General features: G+C 40.1%; 1 protein-coding gene across 1 annotated transcript in view; it reads left to right on the forward strand.

Annotated features, from left to right (window-relative positions):
* The first annotated feature begins 3,211 nt into the window (after positions 1-3,211).
* GRAP2 (GRB2 related adaptor protein 2) overlaps positions 3,212-17,666 on the forward strand; it is a 43,981-nt gene continuing 29,526 nt past the window's right edge. The window contains exon 1 of the mRNA XM_059846481.1: positions 3,212-3,370. The gene's annotated coding sequence lies outside the window, so the exon portion shown is untranslated. The remainder of the gene's footprint in view (positions 3,371-17,666) is intronic.

Raw genomic sequence — 17,666 nt, forward strand, 5'->3', positions numbered from 1 at the left:
ATGAGATGCTCCTGTTCCCATCCCTTCCTTTTATTGGTTAGCATAAGGCTGGGTAGATTTCTATGCAATTCCCAGCTGAGTCACCAGAGAAGGCCCATTTTCATCATGTATCAATTTGATTTCAAGCCCTGACAAACACCCAGCCTCAGGAAGGGAGACAATGTGTGATATACTTTATGAAAACAAAAAGTAAAAACATTAAAGCTCCAAATAAATTTTGTTTTCCATGTGAGCCCCCTTCCCACAGTCCCCCTCATGAACATATTTCTCTTGTGTGCTACCTACCACAGTCCAGATTGAGGGATATTTTTAATGCGAGGATTGGCATAAATTTCAAGCAAAAGATCAAAATGGTACCTTTTCACATTTCTAAAGAATAGAGCTAATTAACCTTTTTATCAAACTACACATTTTCAAATTACTTAAATGGGAAATATACTGGTTTAATTAGGATTTCGCAGGGAGAGACAGTTGCAAACACTTGGAGCAGAGAGAAAGTGGGATGTTTATGAGGAAGGTGCTGTATGCTTTACAACTCCCTGTCTTTTTCTTGTTTGCACTTCAAATGGAGTCCATTTTTATCTGTCTATCTCCTGCTGAGATAATCTGATTTTATCATGTGTTTCAAGGAAGCTATTAAAAAACTTCAATCGTGAAATTCTTCTTTCCCTTTGTATGTTTCCCTCCCCCCTCTCTCTCTGTTAGAGTTGCTCTGTGACATTGGTTATACAGCAGGATACACTGATTTTATTTGCTTTACAAGTTGATTAGCTAATCCTCCTGCAATGAAGTCTTGCATTACCAAAACCTTGGTTCCCATGTTTTCCTTAGCTGGGCCCACAGGTGGTTTGACTTTTGTAGGTCTAGCATTTTTATGTGTGTGCCACACTTCCTTCTGTTTCTTTGTTTTTAGTAAATGGTGAAAACTTCAAGAGTGACAGCTTGGGGGTCTATACACATACAAAAGGAGCAACATGAACAATGCCAGCATACTCCTCCTCCTCACTTCAGGATCTCAGGAATATTTCAGAGCTGTAAAAAGGACGTACTAACTGATATAGCGTTATAATATCAGTGTTTTGGTGGCAATATTTCAATATGGTTGAATCACAATTAAAAAAAGTTATTAGCCTAAAAGATCTTCCTCTGAAAATTAAAAAAAAACAAACCAAAAACAAGCCAACAAACAAACAGAAAACCCCACCCTGAAATACAAAATTTGGTAGATATCTGCCAAGTATTTAAGTAATATTCAAATTAAGCCAGTGAGACTATAAAAGCTGAAGCCTGGATACAGCCATGCATTAACTTCCAGCCTTTTGCTTTTGTCAGTTAATGTCAGACACATCATGCCATATCAATGAAGCTGAACACTGTATAAGTCTTAGTGCTAGTAGAAAAGACATCAGCATTTGATTGTTGCATTCTGTGCCTCTGCTCTTGAGCCAGCTCCATGTGACTAATGCTACAATGGTGCATATGTAACTGATTTTTAGTTTGCTGCTAAGATTGACAGCTCTAATAAAAAACAAAAAATATTTTTGGCTGAAGAGCCAAGAATATTTTATCTTAAGCCAAATGGAAAGTTGTGCTTTGCCCAAAAGCATTTTTTATTGTTTAATGTGTTTTTACCTTTTTATTCAAATCAAAGTAAATTGTGAGCTAGAGAGCTGTTTTTAGCTGAAAACCAGAACATTCATATTGAAAGTACTTAAACTATTAAAAATGGCAAAAGAGTAATTTAATAGCAATTACAAAACACCTTAATTGGTGTCTGTAACTTTTTGAACATTTTGAAGATGTAATTAAGAATACTTTTTTCAATACTAGATATTTCAATATTATCAATAAATTTTTGCCCATTTCAGTTTGCAACACCTGTGCTTTTTTGAAGAACGCAGATGGAAGCTCAGCAACCTGGCTGCTTGTTCTATAAAGTCAACAGTAATTAAGTGTTAAAGTTTTGTTTGGTTTTTTTTTTTGTGCTGCTTTTGAGCAACAGGCTGAGAAAAGCACAGACCATTTGGCCAGGCTCTGAACCATATCCAAGGAAATGGTAGAAAGAAAAGTGACTTCAGGAACTCAGAGCCATGTGGATCTCACTGGCTCAGGAACTCAGTAATTTATGAATCTATTTCAGCTGCAGCAAATGGCCCTTTCACGGCTTACAGCTACCCAGCAGAATTTAGATGATGTTTTTAGGCTACGATTTTAAGAGGTCCTCGACTGGTGGCTGCAGGGGGAAATTTCACTTGATGTCAACTCCTTTTTATTTCCTCTGAAATGCCTCATGTTAACGACTGCAGACAGCGCACCAGGCAGCCAGGGCAGGGGCTGGCGCTTCCAAAGGCAGATTCCTGCTCTCCAGTAGCAATCATTTTTCCAACCTCCAATGGTCCTTCTCTCTCTGGGGCCCCGCTGACCCCTGGCAGCCCTCAAACTGCCTCCAGGAGGAGAGACTGGAGCTCAGAGAGCAGAGAAAAGATGGGAGGGAAACTGCTATTCAGAGGCCACCCCAACACACTCTTGGTAGCAACCAAACTGATGCAACAACTAAATCAGCAAATGTGCCTCTTCTGTGTTCTTGTAAGAATCACATTTTTATAGCTCTTTTTCTCACAGCTTGAAGACAGCCCCCTGGTTCACACTTATTGCAGAATCCGGTGGCATCCTGGTTTCTCTCTCACATCTACTCCCTCTCGGGCTGTGCCTACACAGGCACAAGATGATCCTTGCCTTCGCCTGCGTTTGCTTACGGACTCCAAGCTCACAGGAGCACTGTGCACACGCACCCACGGACCCTGTCATGTCACAGGGGCGTGTGGCACCAGAGGGGCTCCACAAATCCACGTGCTGATGGCTCGTGGCCACTGCTGTCCCCCCAAAGCAGAGAGGAGGGTACATTTTCAGACACCTGTGATGGCTTGCTCTTGGGGATGGATCACTACTAAGATCTGAAGGGGCCAGTGCTTTCCAGACAGATATATTAAATAACTGAACACTGAGCAAGTTGTGAGGTGCCCCAGCACAGCTGTAGCACTCAGAGGAACTGCTCTCATGCAGTTTCCCTCGCAGTAAGACAGTAAAACCACACTAAGCTGAGTCCCATACCCAGCTCAATAAGCTGCTGTGACTGCAAGTTCCTGTGTGGTTTGTGGTTTGCACTCTATCAGCTTGATTGGCTGCACTTCATGAGGGAGAGGCTGAGATGCTGGGCTGAAGATTTGTGTGTCCCGAATGGCTCCACAGACTTTGGTCCTTGCTAAGCATTTGTGCTGAAGACAGGTTGTTATGAGACTCGTGCCATTCCCCCACTGTTTTTTCCCATCACAGATCCTGAAAGACCAGAGTGTAACTACCTGCCACAAAGGTACAGATCTGCTTGGGGGCTGGCTTCTTTTGCTGTGAGGTTTTACGGGTAGATGCATTGGCTGAATTAGCATTGCATTTTCTACAGAGTTAAACAAGTGAGGGCTTATCTGCAAGGCTTGAGATTCAGTGTGTTTCCTTCTCCACTGCAGGTGCATCAGGTTTTTCTCCTTGTCAGTGGGGGATCAGGACTGTGCTCAGGAGGAGTGTATTTATTGGAACAGAGAAAAGAAAATAATGAATAGGAATTTTTTTTTTTTTTTATTAGTCACAAGCACAAGGCAAAGAAATAATCAGTTTTCCCTGGCTGGGAAAAATTTAAGGTTGCTCTAGCAGAGATCAGGCTATTGTGTCTCCTAGACACCCATTGTGATCGTACTGAAAGGGGCAAGATGCCTAGAAAGAAAAATGCTTTAGGCACCTGGAGATTTGGCATTGTTGATAATCCTTTTGCTCAAAACCAGGGCTCTGCTGCTCAAGTAAGCTGTTTTTTCTGACCTCTTATGTCTTCTGTGAAATGTGGTGGTTTCTCAAGGGGTCAGACACGGGAGTAATTTTTCCTCAATTGTTTTTTAATGTTGTTGTAAAGCTTTTTGAAGCATTGTAAGTATAACAGGCAATATTGTTATGAGACGCATCTTTAGACTGGAGTGCTATAGAGCTGTATGGCAAAGTCTTGCATGTGTTTCATGTGTGTCTGTGTGTGTAAAGTTCTTAATGCTTGTCTTGTAGGAGCAAAAGGCCATCGGTCTCCAAGACATGATTTATTAGTCCTCAGTACAATATTTTCTTGGAAAAAACATTAATCTAAGCTCCCTTCAGCAGCAGCACGAGAGCCTGTCACATTTATAACTGTCCAGTGAAGAAAGGTTTAATGATAATTGAGATTTTAGTAAACGGGCATGGCAGGAGGAACTGGGCTTTGGGATGAGAGTTACTTTCCAGTTATGTTTGGGCATGGAAGACCATAGGTGATGAAACCAGCAGTGCCAGTCATCCACTTGAAAGTGGAAAACAGAGAAACTCATGCTTTAGCCTTGCTCCCATGCTCCCAGGACAAAACCTCTGGCTATCATGTGATGGCAAAACGAGTTGTGGAAAAGACAGGGAGAAAAACTGTTTCCTTAGCAGTGGCTCAGTGAACAAATGCATCGCTCTTGCAGTGAAGCAATTCCCTTTGCTTTCCTATTTAGTGACATTTATTTCTATTACATTCTTGCATTTGAACTTGACAATCCCACAAAGAAGAGATTAGGCACAAACAAGCACTGTCATTCCCTTTTTTATCAGGAAAGCAGAATAACCTGGAGATGGATGGATATGCACTGTGAAATGCACACAGCTAAATTTAGCTTAGTTTTTCTGTCTAGATTTTGGATTTACTTTCATCTCTACCACACCCTTCTGCACATATCTCCTAAAATTGTTAAGACTGATGGATCTGCCTGGGCAAAACAGGCAACTTTCAGAAAAAGGGGGCTCTGCTGCTCGAGTAGGCTGTTTGTCCTGATCTCCTACACCTTCTCACTTTAGTTTGCATGAGGTATAGTGGGCCTGCAAGCTTGTCTGGTTTCTGTAAGTTACAGCTATTACTCTAGCAAGAGACATCACTTTCCTCTTCAAACTTCATCTTCCTTTACCTGGTTGCACGGAATTTCCTTTTTTTTTTCCCCTGAAGATTACACTGACTCTTGCAAGCATACAGCAATGCCCTCTGCTTTTGCTGATTCAAGAGCCAGCAGTGCAGGTGTGATGTCCCTGCACGATGTTACACTTTGCCTTCCCAATCAACTTGCAGCTTGACAGCAGCTCTCCTTAGCCACAAGCAATATCTGAAAGTCTGGCAGGCAAGAGGTTGCTATTAAGCCACAGTTCTGGAACTGCTGCTGTAGGCAGTCTCTTTTGGTTTATTTTTATTGTCTGATACAGTGAAAATTGTCTTCATTCTCTTCCCTGTGTTTCTTCCCTTGTTTTCACTTGAAATTCTCCTCTTAGTGGAGTTGTAATGTATATGTGTGTGTGTATGTGTGTATGTATAGATAGATATATACAAATTTTTACATGTATATATGCATGTATATATATATATATATATATATATATATATATATATATATATATATATATATATATATATATATATATATATGTGTGTGTGTGTGTGTGTGTGTGTGTATACATATACACACACCATAAAATACACTCACTGGCAAGTTCAGTCTCTGGTATCAGTTAGAAGAACCGACCCAGTGTGGCTGACAAAACACCACAGGTTTGACAAGTAAGGAAGAATTGCTACCAACAGTTGATACGCCTGGGCCTTTGGGGCTCATGTTAGTTTGCTTGGATTTTTATAAATCTAAATCAGGTCCTGATTTCTTCTACCTTTCTTCCTTATCTCCAGAGTCGGGTTTTGGTCTAAGAAAAATATAGCAATTCTATCTTTTATCAGTTCCTCAAATTGCTATATAGAATCATAGAATCCTTAGGGTCGGAGAAGCCTCCTGAAATCGAGTCTGACTGTTCACCCAGCACTGCCATGTTCCCTGCTAAGCCACGTCCCAAAGTGCCACATGTATGGTCAGCATAATGATGGCAACACACTTGATTTAAAGCTCAGGGTTGACTGACAGCCATATCCCAGTCAGCACAAATGTTATGCATAAGTCCCTTGATATCTTTCAAAAATCTTCATTTTGTTGCTCCCTTGAAGGAGTCCTCAGCATCTTTTTAGCTTAGCTTTCCACCATTCTTTGTATATTTGGCCAGCAAGAAAGGAAGTCTATTACCATCAGTAACTCTGTCTTTCCTGCACAAGCCTTTCATCTTAATGTCTGCACACATTTTTGCCTATTAAAGGGTGTTTTGCCCAGCCATTAAGACAGGTGAGTGTGAATTCTATCACTTTATAATCAGGCCCACGTACATGAGTGTGATGACATTGAGATGACAGAAGCACTGAAGCTGTACCAACCTAACTTGACAATCTGCAAAGAAAACCTGCTGCCCTGAGAAGGCAAAATTATGGTGTTTGGCACCCCATTCCACTGAAATATCTCTTTGTATGGCTGCACTGAACTTTTTAAATGAGTCCTGCAGTTCAGAGAGGTGAAGGGACTTGCTCAGGAATGCACAGCAAATCTTTAACTGAGCTGGACTAGGAAAATTGATTCCTACTCTTCTCACCACTAAACAAGGCTGACTTGTTTCTGCATTTTATAGTGCTAATTAGATTTTAAATATGATTTCAAATGATCGCTTTTTTAAAGGGGGGGGAGGGAAAGAGACTTGCACAAATGTGAGTAGAATTGGTAGAGACATCAGCTCAGCTAACAAATGTGTGTAGTATAAATTTCATGGTTCAAGACACAAACTAATTCCCATGGTACAGCCCTGCTAGGGGGCTGATACTGTACTCAAATGCTTCTGATGCTTGATTGCTACTGTCCTAGGGATGTTGGACTTACCCCACTGGCTAATCTGGTGGAGGGGAAGAGTGTCTTACTTTTCTTTTGACTTTTGCCCAGAATGCTCTCTCTGAAGCATAGTTGCTATCTATTATTCTAGAAGGATTTCAGATAGATGAGAATTTAAAAAAAAAAATGGTTTGGAATGGTCTGAATTCTACCTGTAGCCTTTTATTTTTTTTAATGTTCTGCTAATTGGAGAACCATGCTAAAGTACCTTTTAAATTATATCTAAGTAGGAGGGACTAATCTTTGAGGAATAAGCTTGCTAAGAATGGACACATTATGCTGGCACTAAAATCAGAGGTCAGTACTGCAAAATATTATGAGGTAAAAGAAAACTAGTTGAACACCTAAATGAACATCATGAGCTAACATGTGATGAAATTCTTTTTTACCTCTCTTGGAATTCTAAGATCCATCCTTCCTCTCTCTCCCCAACTCAGTCTTTTTTAATAAATTGCTTTATCTTTTCAGAGCAATGTACAGTACTAATAACATGCCACTTTTCCCCCTCGAGGCATTGTACACCTTACATTCTCTAGTCTTTCCTTTCCAGTTCCCCAGTTGTTTTATTTTATTATCTCATCATGAAAAATCCACCAGTAACTCACAGAGTACAAACTTAAACCCTCGGAACTCTGACATTCCTTTTTTATTTTTAAAATCTAGTTACATAAATAACATCATGTTTCTAGGTCAGAAGCACTTGCAATCCAAAGAGGGATTATCTTAGAATATGGACCAAGTTCTGAAATTGTCTCTGTGCATAATCAGGCTCTGATAATTGTTCTTCATGCTTAGTGTAGAGTGTCTAAAGCCAGGACACTGGAGGCTTCTCCCTCGCCGTCTGTACATGGCACTTGCTGTACCACATCAGACTGTCTGTCTGTAACATCCACTACACTTCTCTAGTAGTGGTCAAAAATATTGATTCTGAGAAAGGTGACCAAACCCTCTATGAACCAAGCATGCACAGCTCCACTCAGGGATGGAAGAAATGCTTTCTAATTCTGTCAGGGAGTTTAGTTTACAGTTTCAAGTGGTATTATCAAGTTTCAAGCTGTATTGTCATTACACTGTTGGACTGCACTTTCTTGATAATTCTAAGAGTGTAACAGATCTTTGAGATTAAATCTATAAAAACAAAAAAAACCTTCCAATTTCCTCAACTCTCAAAGATAACTGAGTCTCGTTGGTAAATACTTTCCCATCTTAGACAGAAGACAAATCTTAATTCTTTGAAGCCATCAAGTACTGCTACATTCTCAGTAGAAGGGAATGAATGACAGGCAATATTACATTGCAAAAAAATTACATCAGTGGTGTCATAATCATGTTATGACCTTCAGCAGAGGCCATGTGCAGCACTTGCATCTTTTGCCTACTGGTTTGACGTAGCATATACTGCTGTGTGCTGTACCCCAAGTAATGACACCTGTACCATGTGCCTAAAAGGTTTAATGCTCTCTTCTCCATTCCCTGTAACAAGCCCATTCAGTAATGAAAACCTCTGAGTGTTTGTGTTGCCAGATTAGCTTTAAATGATCTTCGAGAAAATATTTTTCCCTTCCCACAACATCACAGCAAGGCAGCTCTCAGTGGGGCTGGCGCTGCTGCTCATGGAGTCTCCTCATGGCGAGCAGCAGCTGCTTCACTCTGTTTCCAGCAGAAGTGAAGCCAGCTGCTCCTGCTGAAAGCTGGTGCAGGTTCTGCTGTCTACTGAGAAGCCTGGTGTGGAGTGACGAACATTTTGAAAGGACTATTCTACCTGTGGGCAGTTCAGATTTCTCTGTCTCCTAAAGCTCTATTTGTAGCATCTTCGAAAAGGGGTAAATCAAACTCTGAGTGTTTTAGAAAGGGAAATTTTTAAATTAAAAGTATTGTAAAGTTAAAAAAACCTTGGAAAAAATCTTCACGTATTGTCTATGCAAGATTTTTGTGATCTTTAAGCAGAATAAAAATTTGGATTAATTATTCCATTATTGTAGCCATAAAAACAAATTAAAGAACAAACCCAGAGTGTCAAGTTTCTTAAAGAACCCATATTTAAGAATAATTTTACTTAGTAAATTAATTCATAGATTTATGTGTAACATCTCAGGAAATTCATTATGTGCCCATACAGTAAATGCTGTAATACTTAATGTATGCTGTGCTTCTCATACATAGCAAAACCATTGAATCTGTATTTTAAGTTCAAAGCTCAGGTCAGCTGAAGGTACACAGACATGACTAGTACCTCCATAGTACATACTAATTAATTTAATTTTATTTTCTAACTAGTTTTCAACGTTGTTCTGACTGTTTCCCTCGACAGTTGAAGTCACTGGAGCAAACAAGGTTGAAGCAAGCACAAGATGATGTCTGTAGAAATTAATCATTCACTAATAACTGCAACTGTGAAATGGGTTTTAAAATACTTTCTTAAATCTCCAGGGCTTTTGAGGGTCAGTTGTTCAAGCATCCTGAGCTTTATTATTAATTAGTTCTTTTACAGAAAAGCTTCAACTGACTTTCAGACACTGTTGACATTGGAGGTTCTGTACTCCTAGAAATTATATCTTCATTGCCAAAAACAAGCAGTGTTTAATAGCCAAGTGGTTTTCTCCAGGTGTACTGCTCCATATGGAATCTCAGGGAAGAAAAGGCACAGGTGATTTCATGGCACTGTAGCTGGCAGCTGTGGCCAATGCAAAATGCCTCCTTGGAGGTGTACCTCTAACAGCTCAGTAATAATTTCATTGGCAATTTAATAAGCAGTGGTTGTCTTGATGTAAAAAAGAAAACAGAAAACCAAATAAACACATCAGTTCTTGAGATGCAGGCCAAGTCATAGCAGAAGAAAACCCAGGCCTCAGCAAGCCCTTTCTAAAGAGAGGGGTAAAGGAAGAGTGGGAAGTAGAAGGGAGGAAAGATGAAGGGCTTGTTTGGACGAGGAACTCTCCCAGTGTTACTCCCAGAGCAGTGGTTTCAGTAATCCAGAAAAAAAAATTCCTTTCTCTGTCTTGAATTCTTTTTCTTTGGTAGTGCCTTAAAGCTCCCCACATCAGCTTTTATTTTGTCTCACTGTAATAAGTCATCAGGGCACCACCCTCAACTGAAGGATCCTTTCACCTCCACCACCAGCTAACAGATTTACCATTCCTTGCACACCATACAGAGACACTGGGAATGGCAGCACACTTGTAGCCACTGCTTTGTGATTTCAGCTGGTAATTTTGGGGAGATTTCTAAGGAAACCCTCAGTGCTTTAAGAGGTACTTGACTCAAACAGAGTCAAGCTCTTTTCTCTGAGTCAATACGGAATGACGTGCCCGAGCACACTTCTTGCACATGAGATCCACATCTGTAGGCTGATTGCCTGTGGTCATCAATTATCCTCCAGTTAATTGCCTAAGCCTAAAGGCATCTTGCCCTGATAACCCAGGCAGGTCAGTTTGATTACAGTTTGCCTTCTGCATATCTGACATTTCAATTTTAATTGGGCAGTTGTTGCTTCTGCTCCTAACCTGCTGTGCTCTGCTGAAAATCACTGGAGGACGGATTTCGTTGTTAGATGAAGGGATAAATAGAGTCAGGGAAAGCAGATGCCAAACTAGAGGTGTCCTCCAGGGTAAAGCTGGGGTCAAAGGACACAGTCATCATATTTTAACATTCAGGCTTACCAGTTCAGCTAACCCATACCAGGCATGCCCAGAGAAGCGTTATTTTCAGTGAGGCTGCAGGAAAAAACACCAGAGTTCATAACAGGGTTTCTTTATTAAAGTGTGGGTAGTTTTAGCAAGCGAAGGCAAAGGAACAGCTGTAATTCTTTAAAACACCCCAGGGAGAAGTTACACAGCAATGTGGTCTGTGTCTAGTACTGCTGCATGCCCACCCCTGATGGAGTCTATCAGGATACCAGATACACAAAGTGAGTCTGAATATAATTCATGATTGGTGAAATGCATCGGGAATCTCTTGGAATGAGCAGTGGTTATTTTCCTAATGAATTAGTGCTGTTTTGAACAGTTTTGTTTGTATGTTGAACTTTTTTGCTTGAAATAGTTTTTAGCTTTTGAGCAGAATGTTCTTTTGAAATGTTATTCTCCTTTTCAATGTAAATACTGGCATGATATTTTTAGGAAGTGGTTTTGAATGCATCATCTTCTGCTCTGCAATCTTGGATGCTTCACTGACTCAAGTTTTGGAAGGGCTGAGCATCCACCGCTTTCCTTTCTAAGCTGTAGAGATGAGCAAAGTCCAACCACCATCAGACAGAGCAAACAAGAAAACAGTATTCCAAAATTCAGTAAATGCCTTGTGGATAGTTGAGGATTAGCTTCTTTTAAAAAGATGATCACTATATTAAGAATAATCATTTTTGTAAAGCTAAACTAAAAGACAAGGCTTATCTGTCAAGGCAAAAGAGACAGCCTACCATGATCAAATATAGCAAGATATGCAGTAGTAATGAATCTGAACATTGTAGTCCTTAAATCTGAATGCAAATATAGTAGATACAATCAAGTGCTAGGAAGCAGAGCAGAAAATAGAAGTGCCGTGAGCATAACAGGGTTTTTGATTTTTTTTCATATGGAAGCAAAATTGCAGTGTTGATAAAGTTTTTAGGTGTATTCAATTTGAAAAAAAAAATCATCTCATTCATCATGGAAGTAATCACATTAATCCCTGTTTTGCTTGGTTAAATCTCCACGTAGCAGAGCACGGGCCTTGTTTAAGTCTCGTGACGAGTAATTCCTGCCACTGGCAGATTTCTCACTGCACAGCCTGAGAGAAAAGTCTTGCCATGATCAAAATGCATCTTGAAGGACAAGAGCTGCACAGTTCCTACAATTTCTGGCTCTCAAAACCTTCTTCTGCAGGCTTTCTAAGTATTTAGAAGAGGAACGCCTTCTTGAAGGCTGTATGAGGTACATGGCTGATGTAGAGTTTTCCACTGTGCCGAGTAAGGTAACTGTTTTTTCCAGTTTGGAATTTTCCCCTTCTTTCCTCTTCTGTGTTACTTCCTGAGTTCCATCTACAAATAATCAGATTTTTGAAACTATCTAATGAGGGTCTTCAGCGCTCAGAAATCAGGAAATAGCGATTGTAATGATAGCCTCATTCTTGTGTGCGTTTAGATAATACGTGCTTTATAATTGGAGTCTAACACTGCAGTCAGTACTATCTTATAAATGCATATTGAAAGGAAATCTCAAATAATTTAATGCAGGTCTTCTACCTAAATGATTTCCATATGTCTTTAATCTAAGCATGTGTATGATTTATATAATTGCCTGAATGAGACTTGTCTTTCATTAGAGTAGTCACTGTAGAAAGATGAGGTTGCATTCTCATTTTGTGTGACTTCAAAATTAACCCTGCTGTGGGCAGGGGCTCGAACTGTGTGAGAGCCACAAATCCCTTTTAATCTACTTATTGTAGGATTCTACAGACAGCTCTGACCCACTGGTTCTTTTTAGGGAGCACCGAATGGCAAAATGCCATTTGCCTCAAGTGATTTGCCATATAGGTAGGAAAGACAGTGAAAGGCTAAGGAGAAAAGATGTAATACAATAGGTAGTCCAACAGATTATATAAGAGAGTTCAACAAATAAGATATCAATTCCCTGATATTTTAAAATTTTTTTTTCTCCCCAACTCTTCCTCATGAGAAGATCCTTAGATGACAGCACTGATATCAGCAGAGTGTGTTCTGGAGCATGTCTTGTAGGAACAACTGTGCACGATGTTTTATTGTGTTGTGGAAGAAATAACTTATTTTCCTCCCCTCATAGACCATAATGTGATGTTGTATGTAACCTCTGGCTTCTTTAAATATGTACACATCCATTTCTCAGTCTTAGAACAAAATCAAGGTAAAACAATCATACTCTTATGCTTAAGTGAGCCGGTAGGACCAAAGCTAGTTCTCAGGGGATCTGTGAGCTGCCTTGTAGCTGTTGTAGATGGTGTTGTGCCTCTGCCCAGATTACCTAAGCTATGATATCCTCAGCACATCTGAGTTCCCACTGCTGCTCAAGACCCTCATGGGTTTTACAAAGGCCTTCGGTGTGAAGTCTCTCCTAATAGCATCACAAGTTCCAGGAGTTGCTAGACATTTTCCTCAAGAAGTGTGCCTTGAAGTGGACTTACTAATAAAAATTGGATTTTCACCTCATTCCATTTTATCTTCTGTACAAAGCCAATACAAGCACAGTGGGTAAATTGGAATTGCAATAATATGCCTGCCATTGCCAGCCAAACAAATCTAAGAGTACATTTTCTCTAAACTTTTTGAACTAGAATTGTACTCGCTACTTAATGGGACATGATCTGCAATGACTTGGCCCAACGTTTAGGCTTTCAGATAATGAAGCTTACAAGGCTTAATATGAACCCAAATGTCAGGAATGTGCACTTTTGTTTTCATTACAGCACTTTTACTTGGAGATTTAACTCCCGCTCCTCAGTGGTTTGTATGCAAACTGTGTCACTGAGCAAAAATGACTGAAACTGAGAGAGACAATGTCCATTCTGTATTCTGTCCCCAAGGTTAATTGAGTGTGCTATCAATAATTTGCAGAAAAGGGGGGGGCAGCTACAGTGGAATACTTTGAGAGGTTGCCACGTATTCCTTCCATGGAAATCTTTAAGTAGGTGGCTCACTGCTAATGATGCTTGACAAATGTATAAATTCCAGCTTCAGCTGACACCTGCTCATGCTCTTGGGTGCTCCTTGTCACCCACATGCACACAGCACACACACCTACCCTTCAAGTGTACACAGACCAGCTCGTTCAGATTTGTATTTGCCAAGGAAAACGAAACACACATCACCTGAAGTAAGCTCGTGGGACCTCCCTCCCTCTCTTCAGGCATACTGCCAAAGAACATCTTTCCTTTATATTCAGCTCCCTAGAGATAACACAGGCTCAGACATAACGTTTGCTGAGATGTGTTCAGGCTTGCAAGTAGAATGCCTGCTCCTGTATGAAGGCAGAAGAGGCACTTCACACGATGCTGTGTCCACCCAAGCATGTAATCTCTCATTCTCACACACGTGCACTCTGCTGTGTTCCATGCATGTGTCGTAGCAAAAAATCGAAATCCTTCTTCCCATCCTGCTTAATATGCAAATGTGGATAGCATATCAAGATTGGAAATAAATGTAGCAGAATGACTTCAGTCAACCTGAAATGTCGAATGACTCATTCACACCCTTTGCACAGTGTTCCCTCTGTGCCACATGCAGTCTATTGAGCAGTCTGAAGGCTGGGTGGCTCCCTGCTGCAGAGCAGCAATTGATTACTTGCTCGCTGAAGGACTGGGACCACGATTATTTTTGCAGGATGTACAAAGGTTATGCAGAGAGGCTCCAATGAACCTCCTTGCCATGACAGTGCCCATGCTGGGGGAAGGGGAAATGTAGGATGTCAGACTTGATCTGCCTCTGAGGAACTTTTGGTGCTTAATTAGGTTTCAGTCTAAATGTTATTTCAGTAACCAATATTCTTACACTATGGTATGACCCATTTTCATTCCAGATAATAAGAACCCATTCCAATCTGATATCATTTAGTTTTGGATTAAGATAAACAATAATTAGTTGTACCTAATTCAGAGTAAAAATGTCTACATGTTAAATCATTCAGGAACTGCTGCTGCACTTTTAATTTCAAAGGTATAATAATCCAAGTGAACTAAAAAATGCATTGACAAACATGAAATATGTTCCACACTTCTACTTAAAATGGTACAATCACTGTGCAGAGAAAACCCCAGGAATAGTAACAAGCTGGCATTCACACATCTTATAATGAGAAGAAAAGTTGGATTGACTGTTGCAGTTGCATCTTTATATGTATGAATTATTGTAATTGATTTCTTTTAAAACCCTTTCAGACTTATTCTCAAATGCAGATGCAAATGGCCTGACTTTAATTTATAGAAAGGTTTTGTTGCACTTACACCTTGTAAAAGAAGTTCTGTGTTTAAATGGAAGTTGAGCTGTGAAGACCCATTAAGAAGAAAAAATACAGTTAACACAACAAAGAGGCTCCAAAGGTAAATTTGCAAGTGGGGCCATTATGCAGTGAAGATGTCACAACTGTGCTCATTATACCACAACACAGATTCCACTAGAAGCATTTCAGTTTCTCTGTCCTTACCTAAATGTGAAGGCTTTCTATGTCTATCAGTTTGTCAGTTCTTCTCAGAACAAAGGTGGCTGAGCTGCAATTATGTGTAACATGTCCGGGACAAGAGGACCCTGAAAACCAAGTAATTCATTTCCTCATGTTTGTGTTTACAATATCATAGCTAAATGTATGTTGAACTAAACTTCTGTGTTTCATTCTTTCACAAAAGCACAAGAGGAGAGGAAAAATATACAAAGGAAAAGAGGCAAAGCAAACTTCACCCCACAAATTCTGCAGTCAGACGAAATTTTGTACAAAAATTGGTTTATGTTTAAAAGGACAAAGAAACTTTACTTTTTCTTACTGACCTAACTGAAGTTTTACCTTTGTGCAAATCATATCTTGTGATTGTGTTGCAACACAATCACACAATTTAATTTCAGTACGAGAGTTCCAGATTTTGCACAGTTATCTGTGATGGCAAGACTAATCTTACATGCACACATGAGGGGAAAAAAAAACAAAAAAAACACCAAAAAAACCCCATGCAGTTTAATCACTGATGTTACTCTTCCCATTTTACACAAATTTTTATCAGCTGGTCTTATCAAAGAAATATGCAATAGGTGATTGGAAATGCAGCATTTTGTACCCAGCTGTATGTACTAGCAGATTTTCATAGCATTTTGTTCCCATGTCCCACTCAAATGTATTGCTCCAATACAGTGTCCAATATAAGATTTAAAACTATTTTTACTAGATTGGATTAATGCCTTAATGTAATGAATTCTCTAGGCTGTGCTATGCCCAGAAATAAAGTCATTATATCTTTTGCATCTTCCATCTTTCACACAGAAAAAAGGAGTTTCATAAATGCTGTGGAAATGAGCTGATGACATAAGGTGAACTTGCTCCTATTTTAGCACAAATATTTTCAGGTTTTTCCCTACATTTCCATTTCACATTGATTGCTCCTGGAGAAAGGGAATTCCACAGTCACGTGCACATCCAGGATGCAGACCTGCACGAACACCAGAATTCCTCAGCTCTTAGTTACAGGGCCAGAGCTCAGATTTACAGATCAGCATGCTGGAAACTATGTTTTCTGGAATCCTCCCTCTGACAGTCACAGTTGGAAATAATTAAATCTTGAGTATTCTTTCCCATATTTTGAAACCCAAATACAGGGAAAGCACCTTGGAATATCTGTATCTAATTGTAAGTGGGTTTTATTGCCTGTGGTTGGTTGTTTTTAATCAGATCTTATAGTGTCAGATTCTTGTTTCTGTTTTTACTCTATTGCTTTGGAAGTGACTTTTGAAAAGTCCTCCCTGATAGCACAAATGTGTGAAATACATCATCACTCTTCATCCCAGTCTCTTCTGTGATCGATTTGAGAAATATAATTCTCCATCTGACTTGCAGCTAGCAGAATTCCCCAGAGCTGCTCACAGCTTGTGATTCAGAGAAGCTTTGAAGGCACTTGAAATTAAACCAAAGACCAGTTTTAGGATAAGTAGTCACAGGATTTCACAGAGCCCAGGCATGGCCTGATGCCCACTTGATCCCTCTTGACTGCAGTCTTTTACTGGAAGTAGATCTCAGAGGAGAAAGATTTTAAAGGGCTGCACCCACATCAAAGCAGGCGTATGTACATGTGCATAGATACCTGAACAAATTCAGAGGTGTACATTTTGCTCTTTTTCTGCCCTGTATCCATTTATCCCTCAATGAACCCTCAACATTAGTGCAAATATGTTCACTGGTATATTGATATCGTGTGGTCTGCTGCAGCCCTGAATTTTATGAATTCATGAAGTGCAAACTCCACCTGTACACAGAAGTGGATCCCTTGCTTACGCACAGGCACAGTGGGAACAGGGTTGGTGGGAACAGGGTTGGTTTTCTGAAGAGGGTTGGTTTTCTGATAACCACACACTTGCAGTGCACCGTATATCAGTCAGTGCTGAAGTTTACCAAGAAAAGATGAGAAAACTTGAGAGGCAGTTAGCAAGATAAGGTATGAGGAGATTTAAAAGAAAGTAGCATAGAAGGAAGTGGCTACATTTTTCATGCTTTAGCTGTTTGTCTGGAGGGCTTGAGAAGGAGCTGCTCGACAGCTGTGCTAAAAGAAATGATTCAAAGCAACTTCCCATCAGGCAGCATTCCTCAAGTGTCTGCTCTTAAGGAGCAGTCAGGGAAAATTCATTCTGTAGGAAGCAGTTAATGGGGCTGCATTACCGACCTCTTATTGCTCTGTCTGATAGAGAGACAGCAGGTTCACTTTGGCAGAGCCCTGATCAGTTCAGATTAGTGGCCCATCATCTGTCTGCCTTAATCAGGCATGTTTAGATATATTAATCATGATTAGAGGGGTGTAGGGCAGGGAGGGGGAAGAAAGAAAGAGTGAGATTACTCTTCTCTAGCTTCAAATGGAAGCTTTGCAAATCCCACTGAGTCAAAAGGTGCTCATCAAAGGAAAATTTAAATCCTGGAAAGGAGTGTTTTGTTGAACACTCCAGCACTGGATTCAAATCACTGAAGAAGAGTCTCTTTTTCTTTCTCTCCCTTCTTTTCTCCATCTGCTGTCTTTACATGCAGCAAAGAAGAAAATCAGCAGCTCCTGCAACACACATTGATTTGGCTTGATATCCCCTGCTTAGCTTATCTGTAGCTCACCTTTTAAGTGTTAGTTCAAAATTAG

The sequence above is a fragment of the Haemorhous mexicanus genome, chromosome 5 (assembly GCF_027477595.1).
Source record: "Haemorhous mexicanus isolate bHaeMex1 chromosome 5, bHaeMex1.pri, whole genome shotgun sequence".
NCBI classification, from domain to species: domain Eukaryota; kingdom Metazoa; phylum Chordata; class Aves; order Passeriformes; family Fringillidae; genus Haemorhous; species Haemorhous mexicanus.